The sequence below is a fragment of the Dendropsophus ebraccatus genome, chromosome 9 (genome assembly GCF_027789765.1).
Source record: "Dendropsophus ebraccatus isolate aDenEbr1 chromosome 9, aDenEbr1.pat, whole genome shotgun sequence".
Taxonomy (NCBI): domain Eukaryota; kingdom Metazoa; phylum Chordata; class Amphibia; order Anura; family Hylidae; genus Dendropsophus; species Dendropsophus ebraccatus.
In genome coordinates, this window is record NC_091462.1 from 25913125 (window position 1) to 25932092 (window position 18968).

General features: G+C 40.9%; 1 protein-coding gene across 8 annotated transcripts in view; it reads right to left on the reverse strand.

Annotated features, from left to right (window-relative positions):
* Positions 1-13725: 13725 nt before the first annotated feature.
* The window catches only part of RBMS1 (RNA binding motif single stranded interacting protein 1), a 294933-nt gene continuing 289690 nt past the window's right edge, over positions 13726-18968 (reverse strand). For all 8 annotated transcript variants that reach the window (XM_069982799.1, XM_069982796.1, XM_069982793.1 and 5 more), the window contains exon 14: positions 13726-16176. The gene's annotated coding sequence lies outside the window, so the exon portion shown is untranslated. The remainder of the gene's footprint in view (positions 16177-18968) is intronic.

An 18968-nucleotide genomic window follows, 5' to 3' on the forward strand; every position in this document is an offset into this window, starting at 1 on the left:
TGGGGCCAGCAGTGGCACTGGGGGCGTACTAAGTGGCGCATAGGGCACAATCCGCTGATCATAAAAGCTCACTTTTTACTGGAACAAGCACCATGACGTATGATATAAAATAAGATATGAAACTGCTAAATTTACCCTTTACACCTGTGTAGAGAAGTCATGATGCAAAAAGGGGGTGACAGTGTTACTTTAAATGAACTGGTTTCAGAAAGTTATATAGATTTGTCATCTATTTCTATTTAAAAATCTCAAGTCTTTCAGTACTTATCATCTGCTGTGCTTCCTGCAGAAAGTGGTGTATTTTTTTCTAGCCTGAAACACTGCTCTCTGCTTCCACCTCTGTCCATGTCAGGAACTGTCCAAGTTTTCTATGGAGATTAGCTACTACTCTGGACAGTTCCTGATACAAACAGAGGTGGCAGCAGAGAGCACTGTTAGATTTTTAAACAGAATTAGATTTCAAATCTATATAACTTTCTGAAACTATTTAAAATATATATATATATAGATATATATATATATATATATATATATATTTTTTTTTTTTTTTTTTCTGCTGAACGAAAAATAAGGTGATAAACTGAAATTGGCAGGAAGGCCACCAAATGATAAATTCCCCCTCATTCTTCTTTGGGCCGCCATATTGTCAGTTTTGTCCTAGATTTATTTCTTCTATTTCCCTATGCCGGGTGTGTGACTGCTGGATCTGGTTACTCTCTAATCTTCCCGTGTTATGATTAATAGCGTTTTATCTAACGTGAAGCCGTGCAGCAGCTCCGTACAGGACTAGATGAATGTACAGCGTTTCACATGTCCGTGGACACTTCAAATGAACAGGAGAACAGCTGAACAAAAGGGGCAGAAATACCCGTCATGTCTGGGGAAATCCTCCTGTGTGAACTGATGTGGAGGTCCGATATAGGTCACACATCAAAGGGCAATATGACATTATAAGTACAATAGGATTAGACAAAGTGACTGGGATGAACATCTGAGAATATTTTTATCATGCTAAAAAAGTTTATATAAAAAAAAAACTTTTTCATGAGAAAGCGACATTGTTCAAGGTGCTGAATCTGGCTATGATAGTGTTTTTTCCTGCAACAATAGACATATAAATTCCCTCGCTGTCCTGCAGAGTTTGGCCTGTCTTTGCCCTCTTTAAAGTGACACTGTCCTCCCCTTTTTGCATTTTGACTTCTCTACACAGGTATAAAGGGTAAATTTAGCGGTTTTCATACCTTGTTTTATATCATACGTCATGGTGCTTGTTCAAGTAAAAAGTCATCTTTTATCAACTGCAGATTGTGCTAAGTGGGCGCGGCTTCACTGCAACAGCGCCATGTAGCCCCGCCCACAGCACCACTGTTGGAACCACCCCCTCTGTGACATCATCGACACATAGGCCCCGCCCCTCAAAGACCATAGTGGTGCTGTGGGCAGGGCTAGGTGGCGCTAATGCCTTGAAGCCCCGCCCACTTAGCACGATCTGCGGATGATAAAAGATGACTTTTTACTTAAACAAGCACCATGATGTATGATATAAAATAAGGTATGAAAACTGCTAAATTTACCCTTTACACCTGTGTAGAGAAGTCAGGGTGCAAAAAGGGGGTGACAGCGTCACTTTAAGCCTTAGAAAAACATGGCCCCTTTCTTCCAGTAACCGGCAACTCTTTGGGTGTTGTATTGCAGCTCAGTTTCATTGAGATGAGTTGAATTGAGATGAATTGTAATACCCCCAACAACCTGGGAACAGGGGTGGCGCTGTTTTTGCAAGAAAGTAGCTGTGTTTTATCCAATCCTGGATAAGTCTGGTGAGGGGGTAAAAATCCTTTAGGGGCAGGGGATGAAATAAGAAAGCCAATATACTTACCACTCCTGTAGCCCGCTGTGCCCAGCATTACTGAGCTCCCGCCGTCTGTCATCTTTTCCAATGTTCCCGATACGCCACAACCCGGGATTTAGCCTGCTCAGCCAATCAGTGACTGCAGCGATGTCCCGCCCCACTCACTGACTGGCTGAGCAGGGCATCCGTTAGCCAGATTGTGACTTAGCCGCAGGGGAGCTCACAAGACAGGCGGCGGGGCCCAGGAGCGGGAAGCGGCACCGGGACAGGTGATTATGACTTCATTTTTATCCGCCCCCCCCCCCCCCCCACACTCCCGGTCCGTAATATATTTTAACCCCCCCTCCACCAGACTTTCCCTTGGTTATATATAATAATTTATATTGCATCTATGTCTAATTGCATTTCTGTCGTTATAACGCTTCATCCTGAGCGCCTGCTTCAGGAATAATCAGTGTGATGACTTTCTCATAGAGGAATCTGATATGCTGCAAGGTTTAAAAAGGAACAAATTAAAATCCCATCAATTTTAAGTCAGTTCTGCATTCTTCCCTATTGATTTCTATTGAAACCAAAATTGGAGAAGAAGATAGCTACTTCCTTTCTCGCTGATATCAGATCCTGTTTTATGCTATAGAAAAAAAAGTTCCATAACATGTGTCTCTCTAAAATATGAAAAGGGTTTTCTCATTCATATTGACTGCCAGGAGGGCGACCAATTGACTTAACATTAAAGGGTTAGTTCACAAAGAAAAAAAATCTTTCAAATCAACTGGTACCATGAAGTGGCATAGATTTGTAATTTACTTCTATTAAAAAATCTCAAGTCTTCCAGTACTTATCAGCTGCTGTATCTCCTGCAGGAAGTGGTGTATTCTCTTCAGTCTGGAGCGCAGGAGAGATTTTCTACGGGGGGTTTCTACTGCTCTGGACAGTTCCTGACATGGACAGAGGTAGCAGCAGAGAGCACTGTATCAGACAGAATTAATACACCACTTCCTGCAGGACATACAGCAGCTGATAAGTACTGGAAGACACCAGATTTTTTTTTTTTATAGATGTAAATTACAAATCTCTGGAACTTTCTGGCACCAGTTAATTTGAAAGAAAGAAAATTATTGGTGAACAACCCCTTTAAGAAATTTAAAATAATGGTATCTATCAGACAGTCACTTTCTGTGACCTAAATTTTGCAAAATAGCTCTTTTTTTTAAAAGGAAAAAAAATGCCGCTCTATTATCAGTTATTGGAGGTGGTGTCCTTGTAGACTTACTATAGAACCTTACCCCTTACCCCAGAGTGAAGCACTCTGCTGTGCTCTTCTCCTGCCTGCCTTTACCTAACGATAGGTGAGATCTTAAAGTGTACCTGTCATGAAGGGTTGCTTCCGGATCAGCACTGCTAACCTGGATGTTTGGGTCTCTTTCTTGGTCAACGTACAAAAAAAAATCCCCTATAACCATGTTTTTTACAGACAGATAGGGGAACCATGATGAATGATGGAGAGTATAGGTAATACAGTGGTTATAGCACAGAATACTGATATCAACCAACAGTGACCTGCAAAAAAGTTAATTACAATATCTGGAAAAATCGAGAATACGTCTTTTTTTTTCTTTTATAGACGCTTGAAATTTCCCTCCATTGTCCGGAAACGTACAGAAGGATGCCAACCCTGGCTGGGAAGCTGTGGTATTCTGTCTATGAGCCTTAATATAATAGCGTCATTGTGAGAGATGAGTAAATGTAACATGCGGAGGAAAGGGGAATACTTCGATGATGATGATGGCCGCTGGTCACGTTGAAGGTGTAACGTTCAATGTCTGTACATAGAGTAATAAAATGTTATCATGTCTAAGGGTCAAGTCCCTTTATCGGAATAGAGTTCCATGTCTGTAGAGATGTTCTATTAATGTTTGTATAGACTCAAACTCGGGTTAAAAAATACTAAAGTGTGTACTCACCTCCTCCCCTCACAGTCCCTCGCCACATTCCTACAGTTCTTGGTCCCACTGCTCAGCACTTCATGGTCTCATCACAAGGAATTGTCTGCTCAGCCAATCAATGGCCATTACTTGGACTTGTCTCCCTCGTGATTGGCCGAGCAGGTTTTCATTGCGTCAAGCTAAGGAAATGCTGTGCAGCAGGACCGGACACTTTTGGATCAGGGCAGGTGAGTACATATTTCTTAATGCTTTTACACAAGTCAGAGCCCATTTAAAACTGTACCAATTGTGACAAACTATGAGCAGCAAATGGACTCTTAATATGAGACAGCGCAATGCATCTCCCCAATGTTCTTGCACTTCAGTGGGTCCCATAGAAACTGCTATGGTCACTGCAGCTATACTTATGGGGGGTAGCTCAGGGATAGGGAACCTGCGGCCCTCGGGCTATTGCAAAACTACATCCATCATCTCTGGACTAGTGATGAGCGAACATCCCGATGTTCGGTTCAGATTCCAAAAAAATGATTGTGATCGGTTCGGTTCGTGCTCGTCGAACATCCACAAACATATAACGAATGTACAGTAGAAGCGTATGTTTCTGTGCGTACAGATTATCAGGTGCAAAGCAAATACACAATGGTGGAGCGATTACAAGGTGCGTAGCATTAACGTATCTTTTATTCGCCCGTGCGTATGGACAGGATGGAATATAATGGGCGCCTGGTCACTACAGGGTTAAGAAATGAATTCTTATAGTGCTAAAACCCTGGATTCTGTCATTCTCCCTACACTGACAATTTCTCAGCGTTCTAAGCCCTACTCGGTCAGCTCTCCCTCCCTACACTGACAATTTCACAACGTTCTAAGCCCTACTTAGTCAGCTCTCCCTCCCTACACTGACAATTTCACAACGTTCTAAGCCCTACTCAGTCAGCTCTCCCTCCCTACACTGACTGACTGACCACTGTGAATATTGCTGCCCAATTAAATTCAGATGCTGTCCCTGCTCGTGTCACTCTCCCTACTGAACGGCACTAGAATCAGGAAAGACCGTTAGAAAATTCGCCTCAGTGTCGTGGTTTTATAGAATGTAAGTAACGTATGTAATGAAGCTAATCGTACAGCCAATCACAGTAATGCCAGTAGTGAACATGGCTACTACATTACCTGATGTGCCCTTCCTTCCCCACACGTTCATTGGCTCTTTAAAATTGGTGGGCGGAAACTTAAACAGTTACGTACATCACAAGATAAACTTTCGCATGTTTAGAAATGATCATTCTAACCATTCCGATCAGCCAACAAATTGTTTGATTGGCGAACACGAACAATTAGCGCCATGTACATATGAAGATTTACGAACATCACATCGCTCATCACTAGCCTGGACAGCCGAAGCCAATGACTTGCTAGGGCTTATAATTTCTAATAAAGTTACAGCCATAACTAATAGCATGAAGCTATTGTGTTACGAGAAGCATCAATAACTAAACTGTGTGATATAGTCACTAAATGCAGAATAGTAAATGGAGAGGAGGAGGCGCAGAGAGGAGGCGCTGTGGAACCCATCTCTCCTTTATGGAGATGACTATTAATGTAGTAATGTATGTGACACGGCCAGGAGTCAGGCAGAGACGTCCATGAGTTATTACTTACATCAATGTGCCCTCTAGTGTAAGCACTGAGGTTACCAGCGGTGTTCAACCAACAGGAGAACATGATTTTACCCAAGTATTGGAAGAGGGGATTATACATGGACTTAGAATGTGTGCATGAAACGCATCGTGTTTTCCAGTGTTTTTGTAATATGTAACCAATCAATAATTTGGAATAAATTGGAATATTAAATTGAATGTACCATCAAGTTCATAGCTGTGCTTTTTTTTTTTTTAACCTTATCCCATCCCCTGTGTAATGCGGCTCCATTGATTCTAATGGAGCCGTGTCACACTGTAGGGTTGGCAGGCCGCCCCCAGTGCTCCAGGGCGGGTGGGTGTTTATGAAAAGACTGGCTTCACTGTAAGGGGTTATCCAGGTAATAAAAAAAAATATTCTAAACAATCCCCCTTCCCAATACCACCCTATGTCTAATTTACATGTATAACCTATCTTGCACCCTTTTATCTCATTCTTATCTGCTCTGGACATGTAAAATTTTCTACGCTGGATCCACTCAGACCACACTCAGCTCCCTCTTCCCCTCTCCCTTGTGGTCTGAGGACATGTGATCTTTTCTCTGGGGAACGGGTTACCTGTCTATTGACTTGGTGACCAGACCTCCAGGAGATATTATCTGCATCATCTTCATGCACCTGTGCTGCTTCCATAGACTTACATGTGTCCCTGAGCCTAGGTTTCTGTAATATGAAAAGTTATAGTTCTATGTCTGCTTGCTGTCAGTGAGTGCAGGCACATGTACTTGTCTTTGTATCTCAGCTCTTTATTGTTGGTGTTATGGATGTTCTTAGGCCGGGTTTACATTCATCCAGCGGTGCAGCGGCATTTCCCTCCGATGCAGGAGAAAAGTGCCGGAGGGAAGCGCATCTTTAAACTGTTCCTATTGTTTTCAATGGGACAGTTCTAAGCATGCGACATGCAAAAAGTGCCACCGCATCGCTGGACACGTTGTGCGGCAGAACATATCCTGTAGCATCCTGACGCACCGATGGCCGGGTGATGCGGCAGCCGCATCCATTGAAGTCCATGGAGCGCTGGAGGCCCTGTCGGTACCAACGCATGCATATATGCACCGTTCGGCTTTGGCCTCCGGCACTCATAGGAAGGGTGTCCCCAGCCGCCTCCTCCCCCCATTAACCCTTGTGACCCCAGCCCTGCAGCACAGTGGCCCCTGGCAGGAGGGGCAGCACTGTATAGGAGATGTCCCCATGTCCTGCTGCCCCCAGTAGAGGGCTCTGATATGAGTTGCCCCCCTCCCCCTCTTTAGTAGTTCACCTGCTCTGATTCTGCCTTCTGTAGCAGCTGACCCTATAGTAGATGGCCCCCTGTGAGGTGTACCCCTAAAGTAGACAACTTTAGAGGTACACCTCACAGGGCGCCATCTACTCCTGTACTGCTGCCCCATAAAATAGATAAACTTATGGCAACTGATTGTAACTGATGGTTTTTATTTTAAAAAAAAAAAGCATGAAAAACCTTATGATAACTGATGCCTTTTTGGCAGCAGTTGTGACATCAGTTGTGGTCAGTTAAAAAAAAAAACCGGAAGCGGGTGCATCCTATATATGTAAACCTAGCCTTAGAGTCTGGATGGAACTAGAATATTTTCTTTCACAGTCAGAAAGCAGAGATCTAAACCTACTCTACACCCCCAGCAAACAGATGGCCATTATGCAGCACATAGCTACACCATGCGCACATCAGCTCTGCTACATCATCAGCTAGTATGGAATACATACTGGGGTGATGTGATGCAAAATCAGTGAAAAAAAACAGTCCTGTGTTTACTGTGCAATAGTAATGACAGCAGCGGGCAGGAAAGAAAGCCAAGGGGGCGAGTACACAAATGGACCAATCAGGGAAATGCATGATGGGAAATGTAGTTTCCTATCTTGGATATAGATAGTCTCTAAGAAAAACTTGTAAACCCTTACAAGTTTTTCTTAGAGACTATCTATATCCAAGATAGGGTTCACACTACGGAGTTCTCGCGGATTAACTCCGCGGAATTCAGTCGGCTGTCCGCCCGCACATCTGGGCGCCTTTCCGCCGGCTTCATAGACACGATTCTATGGGCCGGCATATTCCGCTATCCGCCGAAAGAAGTAAAATGTCACTTCTTTCGGCGGATAGGGGAATACGCCGGCCCATAGAATGGTGTCTATGAAGCCGGCGGAAAGGCCCGCGGCCATGCGCGCGGACATACTGCGGAATTCCACGGAGTTTATCCGCGAGAATTCTGTAGTGTGAACCCACCCAAACTCCGGAATGGCAGCAGATAGAAAGATGGGAGGCGGCTTAAAATACTCAGGGGGACTTGGTGAGTGAGACCAGCTAGCATTTTATTTTTAGGATCTTAGGTGTATAACCCCTTTAAGTGTCAGACTGAGTTCCTCACTATGACCTACCCTAATATGTATATATCCTCTATGCTATGTCTATGGAGACGGAATAGAGTCATGTTATACACCTGTAGCTATGAGAGTAAAGTGGCTGCACTCACCGGCCACAGACATGAATATTAATGATAGTTTTATCTACATCCACATTGTATTTATTGTAAATGCTCCTATACCTGCAAGTAGTAAGGTCAATAAAGTATAAGGAAGTAAAGTGTATAATGGTGGCGGGATTCATTATGAAACATCCTGGTTAATCTTTAATACATTCTCTCTTCTATTGAGCCACAAACTTTATTTTCCGATCTGAAAAGTAACAGTGAAAGTAACAGACACCCAGATCCAGTGGTATTTTCAGCACAGCTCATGGGAGCAGCTGTCATGTCATCATGTGTCCAATGCCTCACAGGATAATTCAGAAAGTCTCTTGCAGCCCCCTGGTGTCTAACAAGTGTCATTACCACTACACCATCCGCCCTTCATGTGCTGCACTCCGGATTTTTACATTAGTTCGATACATGGTAATACATGGTCATTCTCAAAAAATACTTAAAAAAAAAAAAAGGATCCAAATTAGGTTATTTTACTTAAATTGCCCGTTAAAAAAAATTTAATTTTTTTCTTGCCAAATTTTAAATAATTGATGAGCGAAAGTCTGGAATCTAACCGACCACTAACCAAGTGTATATTTAATGCTATATTATCATGCACAGAGAAATATAAGCGATGATCTGCAGGCAGGTCTCTAGACAGGTGAGTTACCCCTAGACCACAGCTCCAAAACATTTAGAGGTTAGAGATTCAACTACAGTGGTACCTTGGTTCTCGAACTTAATTGGCTCCAGAAGTTAGTTTGAGAACCGAGTAGTTTGAGAACCGAGCAGTGTCTTCTCATCGAAAATAATGTAACTGTGTTTAATTGGTTCCAGCACACACCAATAATTGCCTACAGTAGTACCCATATATTACATTGTATAGTGCCCAGTGTCCTCTCTACAGTACAGCACTATATACTGTACAGGACATTATACACAAGAAACAAAACCAGCAATTATAGTACAGAAGTCACTAACTCCTCACTCATCTTTTACTGTATAGAGTCCCCCCCACCCCAGCACTGTAATGCATGGGAGATGGTGGTGCACTGACTGTACTGTATATGCACTCCAGCAGTCTTCTATAGTACTGTACTGTATGTGAAGCCTCACCAGTGCTAAACTCACCACGAACAACCCACCACTGACGCTCGCAAAAACGTTCAGATACAGAGTACTTCAAGACTGGGGGCCCGAAAAGTGTTTGAGAACCGAGCAGAGTTTGAGAACCAACGCAAACTTTTCTTGAAAATACAGTTTGAGTTACAAGCAGTTTGGGAACCGAGCAGTTCAAGAACCGAGGTACCACTGTATATCTGAGTGTTTCTTTCAGACATAACCTGCCTACAGGAGGACTGATCTGCAATCAGAGACAGCTGATAGCTATGCGAGCAGGAGTTCGGGCAGCATTCATTATTTATGAAGAGGAAGGAGTGGTGAGTGATGACTCTTCATTACAGTAGGATTGTGCATGATCCACTGCACGGACAAATTACCAAAAGATCCCATGCTCACTAAGGGACTGCTAGCTACAGCACACTGTCAGCACCTTAGGTAGGACCTGGGTGCTGACAGATTCCTTCAAAAACAGATAGTCCTTGTGTATTGCACCTACATACTTGTTATAGTGCCCCCTGGTGGTGTTTTGATTCCCTCACAAAGTCAACGTAATGTGGCCAGTGTTACTGGTCGCACATGCTCAGTTGCTTAGCTCCACCTCCTAGATCCTTTTGTATACAGGATACAGAGTGATTTGTGCTATTTTACAAGGCAGATGATTCTTTTAACACTGGGCACATTAGGTAGATGTTGAGAGGGAATGAAAAGAACAGTAGTGGGCACCGCAGAAAGTTATGTTGCTAGAAATGACTTTGTTTCATATGGTAAAATAGATGTTTCCTATATTTATTTATCATGTATCAACATTTATGCATCTGTTACTATAGGACTCACTTTAGAAGGATCTAGTATATTATACCCCACATCAGGGGTAAGGGACCTTGGTTCTCCAGCTGCTGCAAAACTACAAGCTTTAGCTTTGGCTGTCCAGGCATGATGGGGGTTGTAGTTTTGCGACAGTTTGAGAGCCAAGGTTCCCTACCCCTGCTGTACATGTATTTATAAACCAGTGCACCTCAACGTAAAAGACCAATTTCACTGGAAAAAATTTAGCAAGTGTTTTTATACCTTTCTTTTCTTCAGTCCCATAATACTATAGGTACCCTATGTGCTACCCTCTAGTGCCCCCTGTGGCTGCTGGAGAGGATGATGCTCCGTGTCCCTCCAGTGCCCTGTGTCCCTCAGTGTCCCCCTGCCATCATCCTCTCCAGCAGCCACAGCCCGCACAGCTCTGGGAGTCGGGTTGTGACATCACCATGTTATCCAGGAAGTGACATCACCATGTTATCCAGGAAGTGACATCACCATGTTATCCAGGAAGTGAAGCCTTGATGCAGTAGTAAGTGCAGGAAAAACGTTATAAACCTTTCCCGTAATAAGTGTATATTGGTGATTTGTATAACTTTTGGAGGCCAATACAATACTTAAAAATTTTTTTTTGCTGGACTTCCCCTTTAAAGGGGTTGTACACTTTTCAAAATAACTTTTTTTAATGGGAGCTCCCAACTCAGGATTAGGCCCCTTTTCCATCTTGCACAGGAGATCTGCTCTCCCATACATCTTTGTAGATGGCAGCTTGGAGCGCGACTCTCAAAATACAGTAAATATTCCATTTAGATTTACTTTTCACTTGAAGGGAATGTATCATACAGAATGTAGTTTTACTGAATAGATGCAGACACTGTTCTGTTCATCTTATCTGCTTCTAGTTGATGATTGTAATGTTTTATTTAATTCTTTTGTACATTATTCTAGGGGCATCTTGCCAGAGCTGTTTTAGGCAGCATACAGAGATGTGCTTTGCAGTAAGCCCCATAGACATAGGCAATAGAGAGAAGCTGTTCCATTAACATAAATGGGAAATGCTACTGGACATACTCTTTGAAAAGGTCAGTCCACATGGAGAAGCGGTCTTTTTGACTTTTAATGTGATTGGCCGGTGGTGAAGAATTAACCCCATGCGCATCACACACTTATATTCAGTATTGAGATTCAGGTAATTAAATAATAGTAATTAAATTGTGATGCTAATGGGGACAAGTACTCATGGCTACCATCTTTACGGAGACCTGCATCCTCCAATAGGAATCTGCAGCTCAAGTCCACTCCAAGCAAGTCTTCCCAATAGGAGCAACTGATGTGATCATCCTTCAGAGCAGAAGATAACCATGGAGCAGTGGTAGACTAAGGGTGGTATTACACGGGCCAATGTGGGCCCTGTAAACGAGCTGCGATCTGCTAGATCGTTGCTCGTTTACTGGACCTATTACACGGCCCGATAATCGTTAAACAAGGGCTGCAGGGACATAGTTACCGATGTCCTTGCAGCCCTTGCTTAACTATAAACTTTACCTATTCATGTTCCAGGGCTGCTGCTGCGGTCTTCTTCTTCACGGGTCCTGCGCGCTCTAACTTCAGAGTGGCCTGTTAGCTGATAGGCCGCTCAACCAATCACAGGCCAGGACCGCCACGGCCTGTGATTGGCCAGGCGGCCTGTCAGCTCACAGGCCACTCTGAAGCTAGAGCGCGCAGGACGCGGGGAGAAGAAGACCGCAGCAGCAGCCCTGGAACGTGGATAGGTAATGTATATCGTCAGTTGCCGTCCGCGCACCGCTATTATACGTAGCCGTGCGCGGTCGGCGCCCAACGAAAATAGGTCCAAACCTATATCAACGATCAGCTGATGATCGTTGTCATCAGCTGATCATTGTATTTATTACATGGAGCGATAATCGGCCAAATCGGGCCGATTATCCGTGTAATAGCACTCTAAGGGTCCTATTACACTGAGCGATTTTTAACGATTAATAACTAACGATAAACGATCGCAAACAAGATTGTTTATCGTTAACCTGAAATCGTTCATCGTTACTATGATCGTTATTGCGATCGTTACTAAGATCGTTTATTCCTTCTCATCCCAGAAAAACAATGAACAATGTGCAATTACACTGAACGATTAGTGAACAAATGCAGAACTTAAGCGAAGAAGGTGGAATTACAGCGAACGATTAACAATTTTAGGCTCAGATCTATATCAACGACATATGAACGATTTTTCGATTGTTGCCTGCAATTACACAGAACGATTATCGTTTAAATTCGAAGGATTTAAGGATTTTTCACACGATAATCTTTCCGTATAATAGGGCCCTAAACAAAACTCTCTCACACACTGTACACTCTTCCACCACCAGCAACCACCTGTAACTCGCTTAAAACCGCTTAAGATCTGTTGAAATTTATGTACCTCCATTATATCAATGTAAATACTCACTCTGTACCTGTGGTGTCTTGACGTTTGTCCACTCTACACTGACATGGCCGATTTCTTCCTGAAATAGCATCAGTCTTGTCTCCAGTTTGGTTGTGGTTTTGCATTAAGGCTCTATTCACTTCAATGGACCGGACTTGCAAAATCCAATCTAAACTGGAGTCAAGAGTGGTGCTGTTTCTGGAAGAAAGCGGCCATGTCTTTCTAATCTGAACAAGTCCGTTAAGGGCATTTTGAAAGCCATGAACCAGCATACTGTGATCAGTGTGGGCCCCAAGGGAACCTCCTCCAACATCTGCAGAAGCATAGGCTCATGCCCTGTTGAGACCCTTGGGCCATCCCTACTAGTGTTGAGTGAACATGTCAAAATGTTCGAGTTCGGCAAAGTTATCCGAACCCGAACATTCAGCCATGGATCTCGCCCTAGGGCTGCCAGAAAAACATGGATACAGCCATAGGCTATAGCCATGTTTTCCAGGGTTCCCTATAGCTGCACCCAAATTCTGCAGCCACGGGGAATCAAAGGCTGAACGTTCGGGTTTGGATAACGTTGCCGAACCTAAACATTTTGACAGGTCAACACCGCTCAACATGAGTTGAAAACTATTTAAAAAAAAAAAAAACGATGTGAAAACACCAAATGCATTGTTTTAGACATCCATAAATAAATAAAAGTAGTCATTTTTTTCTTTTGGATCTTTTTTATTCAAAAGTTTTCAAAAGAAACAAAAAACAGAAAAAAAGCTAACAATCTAATCAAATTTACAGTTCAAAAATTTTATTTTGGCGTTTAACAATAACTACAGAGTTGTCTTGAACCGGACAAATAAGTTACCACTGGCAAGTTTGTGGCACTAGTAAAACAAAAATAAAAAATTAACTCTCTTGATCATATAGATATCTCTATGAAAATCTTTTTTCAATCTGTACAAAAGGTCTTTCTTCATAAATTAATTTTTTATAATTTAATGGCTGTCTACTATGTGATGTTTAACTGATTTTTATGTACAGAGGTTATGTTTTTTTTTTTTTTTTACGTTCCAAATCTTACCCAGACACAAAGTATGGCACCTTGTTCAGACACCTGCAGCACTGTTTAATTCTCCTCAAATCGGTCTGAATGATGGGACTACTTATAATATTGCAAATTTTGCCCAATTTTCATGAAATAAAATCCAAAAAAACTAAAATTTAGAGGATGACAGAATTTTTATAGAAGAAAAAAAATTGCTGCATGTCTGAACGTTCATTCTCGACTGCTTTTGAGGGGGCTCAATTTACCATTTGCAATGATAAAACCCACCCCAAAAGCGGAAAAGGTGTTTTCATTAAAGCAATATTTAACCAGGGAGCTTTGAACCAATTATACCACAACTTTTTTTTTTTTAATTTTTTTAAAATTCCTCTGCAAAAAATAAAATTAAGAAAAAAAAATAACACAATACACTTCTTGTGAATATGTATTTTTTATCTAAAATCTAAACTCAGAGCAGCAATTACTTTTGAAACTATGAAATGTCTCCACTGGCTAAAGTCAAATACATGCAGTTTTAATACTAAAATACTTAAAATAGTAAAAAAAAAAAAAAAATTCATAAAATTCAAAAACAGAAAAGAAAAAAAAATGTCCTTAAAACTGCTTAGCCCTAGCTCCAGCTAGGAGGATTTGGTCAGTGGAAACAGGCAGTGCCAGCAACCTGTCCCAATAAAAAAAGGAAATAAAGTTTTGAGGTAGATAACTGATCACACTGCTGACCAGGCAAGTACACAGTTTTGGAAGACAACATAATTTTTTTTTCCTTTACATATGCTATTAGAATAAAACCATAAAAAGCCATAATAGAAGCAGTGATTGATCTAACGTGTTACTACAATGGTGTGTGAATATATAATAAATGTATACATATAACTAAAATGCAGTATTTGGCCAATCAGAAATTTCATAGTTTCAAAAACTTTTTTTGTAATTTTATTTATTTTATTTACTTTACAATTAATACTTGTAGTGATGACGTGAAGTGTGGCACTGCTTGGATCCAAGTCTTCCTTCATGCTTTTATATTGTGTCCATACATCTACTAAAACTATTAAAAAAAAATGCAAATGTACAAAAAAAGGCACATTCTCCTAACAGCAAACTGGTCCGGCAAAAAATAAAGAGTACAGAAAAATTTCATTGCTGAGAATAATCTGAAAGATTGGTTACTGGCTCTTTGTTCTTTGGTAAAGTTACCTTTAAAAAGTGCCAAGTCTTTTTTTTTAGTTTTTATTTTTATTTTATTTCACCTAATAGAGAGCGAGTACCCAATGCATTGACGATTCAGCTTATATCTCAGCTTTTTTTTTTTTTTTAAGTCCTTTAGCTTTTTGCCATGATGCTGTAACAGCACTTTTTTGTTTGCTTGGTTTGAGCACAATCAACTATCTAAAGCACTATCATTACTTGTATAAAGAAAAAAAAAAAAAAAAAAAAAAAAAAAAAGAGCGAGAAAGGTTAAAAAAAAAAAAAAAAAAAGAATTTCAACACATTCACTGACAAATCCCCCTATCCCATTTCCTATATTCTACTGACACTAAAACATTAAGTTATCCGGAAGGGGGAAAAAAAAAAAAAAAGCAAAAAAGTTTTTACATTGCATCTTACAGCAGATTTCCTAAAATCGCTTAGACTACCAGAGCAAATTATCGGCATAAGGCCTTACAAACAACTGATTCTATTAAAACATCCCAGTCAAAAAATGTGTTTCACACAAAACATCATCCCTCCTCCCCGCCCACCCGCCGCTTTTTTTCCACTACCATACATTACGTGAAAAAAAAAACATAATTAAAAACATCTACTACACATTAAAAAGCCATTTTTTTTCAGCAATTTTATTGACTACATTTTAAAAGCCCTATGCTGCTGTTTTACAAGGCATAATCGACCAGCTTACTTGGTCAAAAGCAATCTATACTTTTTTTTTTTGTAGTTTTATAATTTTTTTTTGAAATTTTTTAGAATTTTTTTCTATTAATTACGTGGAGGAAAAAAAAAAAGCTACAGCATTAAAAGTTTTAAGGCAAATTGGAATTCATTGAAAAAAGATAAGACACTTCACGCTATGAGAAAAAATTACAAGGAGTCAGAACGGACAGCAACTGCAACACTGCACTACAGCAACACTCACACTGCAAGCACAGAGGCATCAAAAAAGACGCCTGTTTATTGTAACCAATTAAATTTTTTTTTTTTTTTTTTTTTTAGAAACCAGGAGTATTGAACTTTGTAATGACCTGCTTCCCTGGTTTCTTGCCAGTAAAATTGTTAACCTTCAGGAAGAAATAAAAATAAAAAAAAACAAACGAAAAACAAAACTGGAAAAATAAAGTCATCCTTAAAAGTTAAAAACAGAAAAAATCTCATCAAAAAATTTAAAAAAGAGAAAAAATATAAAATAAAAATAACACAAAAAAAATTCCGTCATGCACATGTATTCAAAGACATGGCCACCTGTGCATATCCAGAGATAAACTCATAGTCTGTCTCTTTTTTTCAGTTTTTTCTTGTGTTACGTTACTCGATAAAAAAATCTTAATAATAAAATAAACCTGTTCAGGGGAACAGCCACTAGATGAATTGAAGGTTTTTTTTTTTATGCACCTCATAGAACTTATAGCAAAAATAGTTCGAGTTGATTTCATTATAAATAACAATTTTTTTTTCCAAGAACCTGTGCAAAACTGTCAATTCATAAAGCTTGATTGTTCAGAAAAATCTGTGATTGTTTCAGCATCTGAACCTCATTTCCCCCAATCAAGGTCATCATTCCATCTGGAAGAGAAAAAGAGGAAAGATTAACTTAGAGATTTCCAAGCCATCAGTTCGAGAATTCAATGCTTAGCAATAGGACAGGTGATATAAGTAGATGTAGGCTATATGAGGTTTAAAGCTATAGGACTTCGGGCTTATTCCCACTTCCTGTAAATTACGGGCCCTACGGACAGAGAAACCCAGTAATGGAATGTTTCACCGCTATAATATTCCCTGGCATGATATAGAGACATCATGCCAGGAGTGGGGAAACTGAATCTTCATGGCTGTGCCACTGCAGTGTTGCAGAAATTCAAACAGTTTCCCTGCTCCTGGCATGATATTGACACATCATGCCGGGAGTGGGGAAACTGTTTGAATCTCTACGGCTCTGTCACTACAGTGCCGAAGAATTCAGTTTCCCCGCTCACATGTTCATACATCATGCCGGGCAGGGAAACAGTTGATTACAGGGCTTCCCCGTCCGGAGGGCCTGTAATTTATGGGACGTGGGAATAAGCGCCAAGGCCAGTTTTGGATGGATGTAATGTGGTTGCATTTTGATGGGAACCGATCCTGCAGCAGGTTATAGAGCAGGAGAAGCTGAGCAGATTGATATATAGGTTTGTGGGGCAAGTTCCACGATAACTTGTCCTTTATTGATAAAATCTCTGCTCATTCTAGGCTAAAGTCAAGTGGGCGTTCCTAATCAGTGACTGAGTAGGACGGCCCACTTGACTACTTAGTTCAGAATTATCAGAGGTTGACATGGATAAATGACGAGTTATCCTAGACTTTTTATATATCAATCTGCTCAGCTCCTCCTGCTCTATAACATGCAGACTGTATGGACGGTATGTTTAGTGTGGCAGGTTGTTAAGATCTGCATAACAGATCTTAGTTGGAAGCAGCTCCAGGGAGTCCCTGAAAACATGGATACAGCTATATCCATGTTCTACCCAGACTCTTTAGGGCTACATCCAACTACTTCAGCCACTGCTAATCAAATGCTAAATCATCAGACCCAAGCATGCTCGAGTTGTGCTCATCTCTACTCCCCGTCCAGCCATGGCACCCAAATCTATTATCTAGGGAGCCTACAAGCTGGATATTGTGGTTGGACAGGGAGTGGAGCACGCTGCCATAAGCCTCACCTGCTACAATGTATGGTACCTGGTACAATCTGAATGACATATCAAAAGCTTAAATGACAATATTACTTTAAGGGTGCATTCACACATACAGAATCCGCAGCAGATTTGATGGTGCAGATTTGATGCTGTGTTCAGTTATTTAGATAAAATTTGCTGCGGATCCGCACCAGAAAATACGTAGCGATACTGTGTGTGTGAAGCTACCCTAAGGTTGCGTTCACATACACAGGATCTGCAGCAGATTTCATAGTGCAGATTTAAATCTGCAGCAGATCTGCTACAAATCCTGTACGTGTGAATGCACCCTTAGGGTATTAAGAGTTAAAGGGTTAATAACCTGTGTTTATTATTCTGAATTGTATACCTTATAGTGACCCAGCTGTCACCTGTACAAATCCTCCAAATAAATCATCTTGGAGCATTATGAAGGATCATTATTATGCACAGAAGATCCCACCATTACACTATATTACTAATTACATTTTTGGAAAAAAATTTATTACCAAAAACAGAAAAAAAGAAGAAGTGAGAATGAATAAAAGATGATCTAGGGCTACACACCTGGAAAACCAAAGATGAGCCAATCGAGAGGATGCTAGGGTCCTTCCAAACCGGAGCGTATGGCATTCGATTTGAAGAAGTTGGATGCAGGCCTAGGGAGTCCTGGAAAACATGGTTACAGCCATAGGCCATAGACTGTATCCATGTTTTCCGGTGGCTGGAGAAGTTGGATGCAGTCCTAGGGTTGCCTGGAAAACATGGTTACAGCCATAGGCCATAGACTGTATCCACGTTTTCCAGGCAGCAGTAGGGCTGCATCCAACTTCTTCAGCCACCAGTAATCAAATGCCGTACACTCCGGTTTGGACGGTTCTGAGCATGCTCGAGACTGAGCATGCTCGAGATTGGCTCATCTCTAGTGGTGACCTATTTAATGTCAGACCTCTCAATGGTCGTGTCTGAACAAGATGACTGCCAGATGATAAAGGAGTCCCAGCCTAAGCTTAGCTTTCCATATACATCACTAAAGCTCCCTACATAAGGCACGGCATCTGGATAAATACTGTATGCCTTCATCCATTCCTAATTATTTAGCGTCTAATTAATGTAATTATGAATAATTACATATACAAATTAACACATATTTAATTCTCAATTATATTCTGGGTAAATATCACATCTATCTTGGACATGTCTACAAAGACGCGTAATGACTTGTTAACTACCATTTGTGTAAAAGGTCCTGGATTGTCAGTACATGACGCATGAAGCACCATTTCAATTAGGGTTTTTTATTATTAACTTTATTTTTGTTGGTGCTATATATAATATATATATATATATAATTTTTTTTTTTTATTATTATTATTTTTTTTTCTCTTCTAAACTTTATTTTCGCCCTCTCCCTTTCAGTTTTCTGAAGCCCACTTGTCAGCTTTGCTGTGTAGACTGGACCATGATTTGGAAGATTTGAAGAGGTTGTCCAGGAAAAATAAAACTTTTCCCCTATCCACAGGATAGGAACAAAGTAGGAGATCACGGGGGTCTGACCTCTGTACCCCCAGACAATCTCCATATCGGGCCCCGGCTTCTGTATTTTGAATAGATCTGTTCTCCTTCTGTCGCTCCATAGTAATGAATAGAGCTGCGGGTCACGTG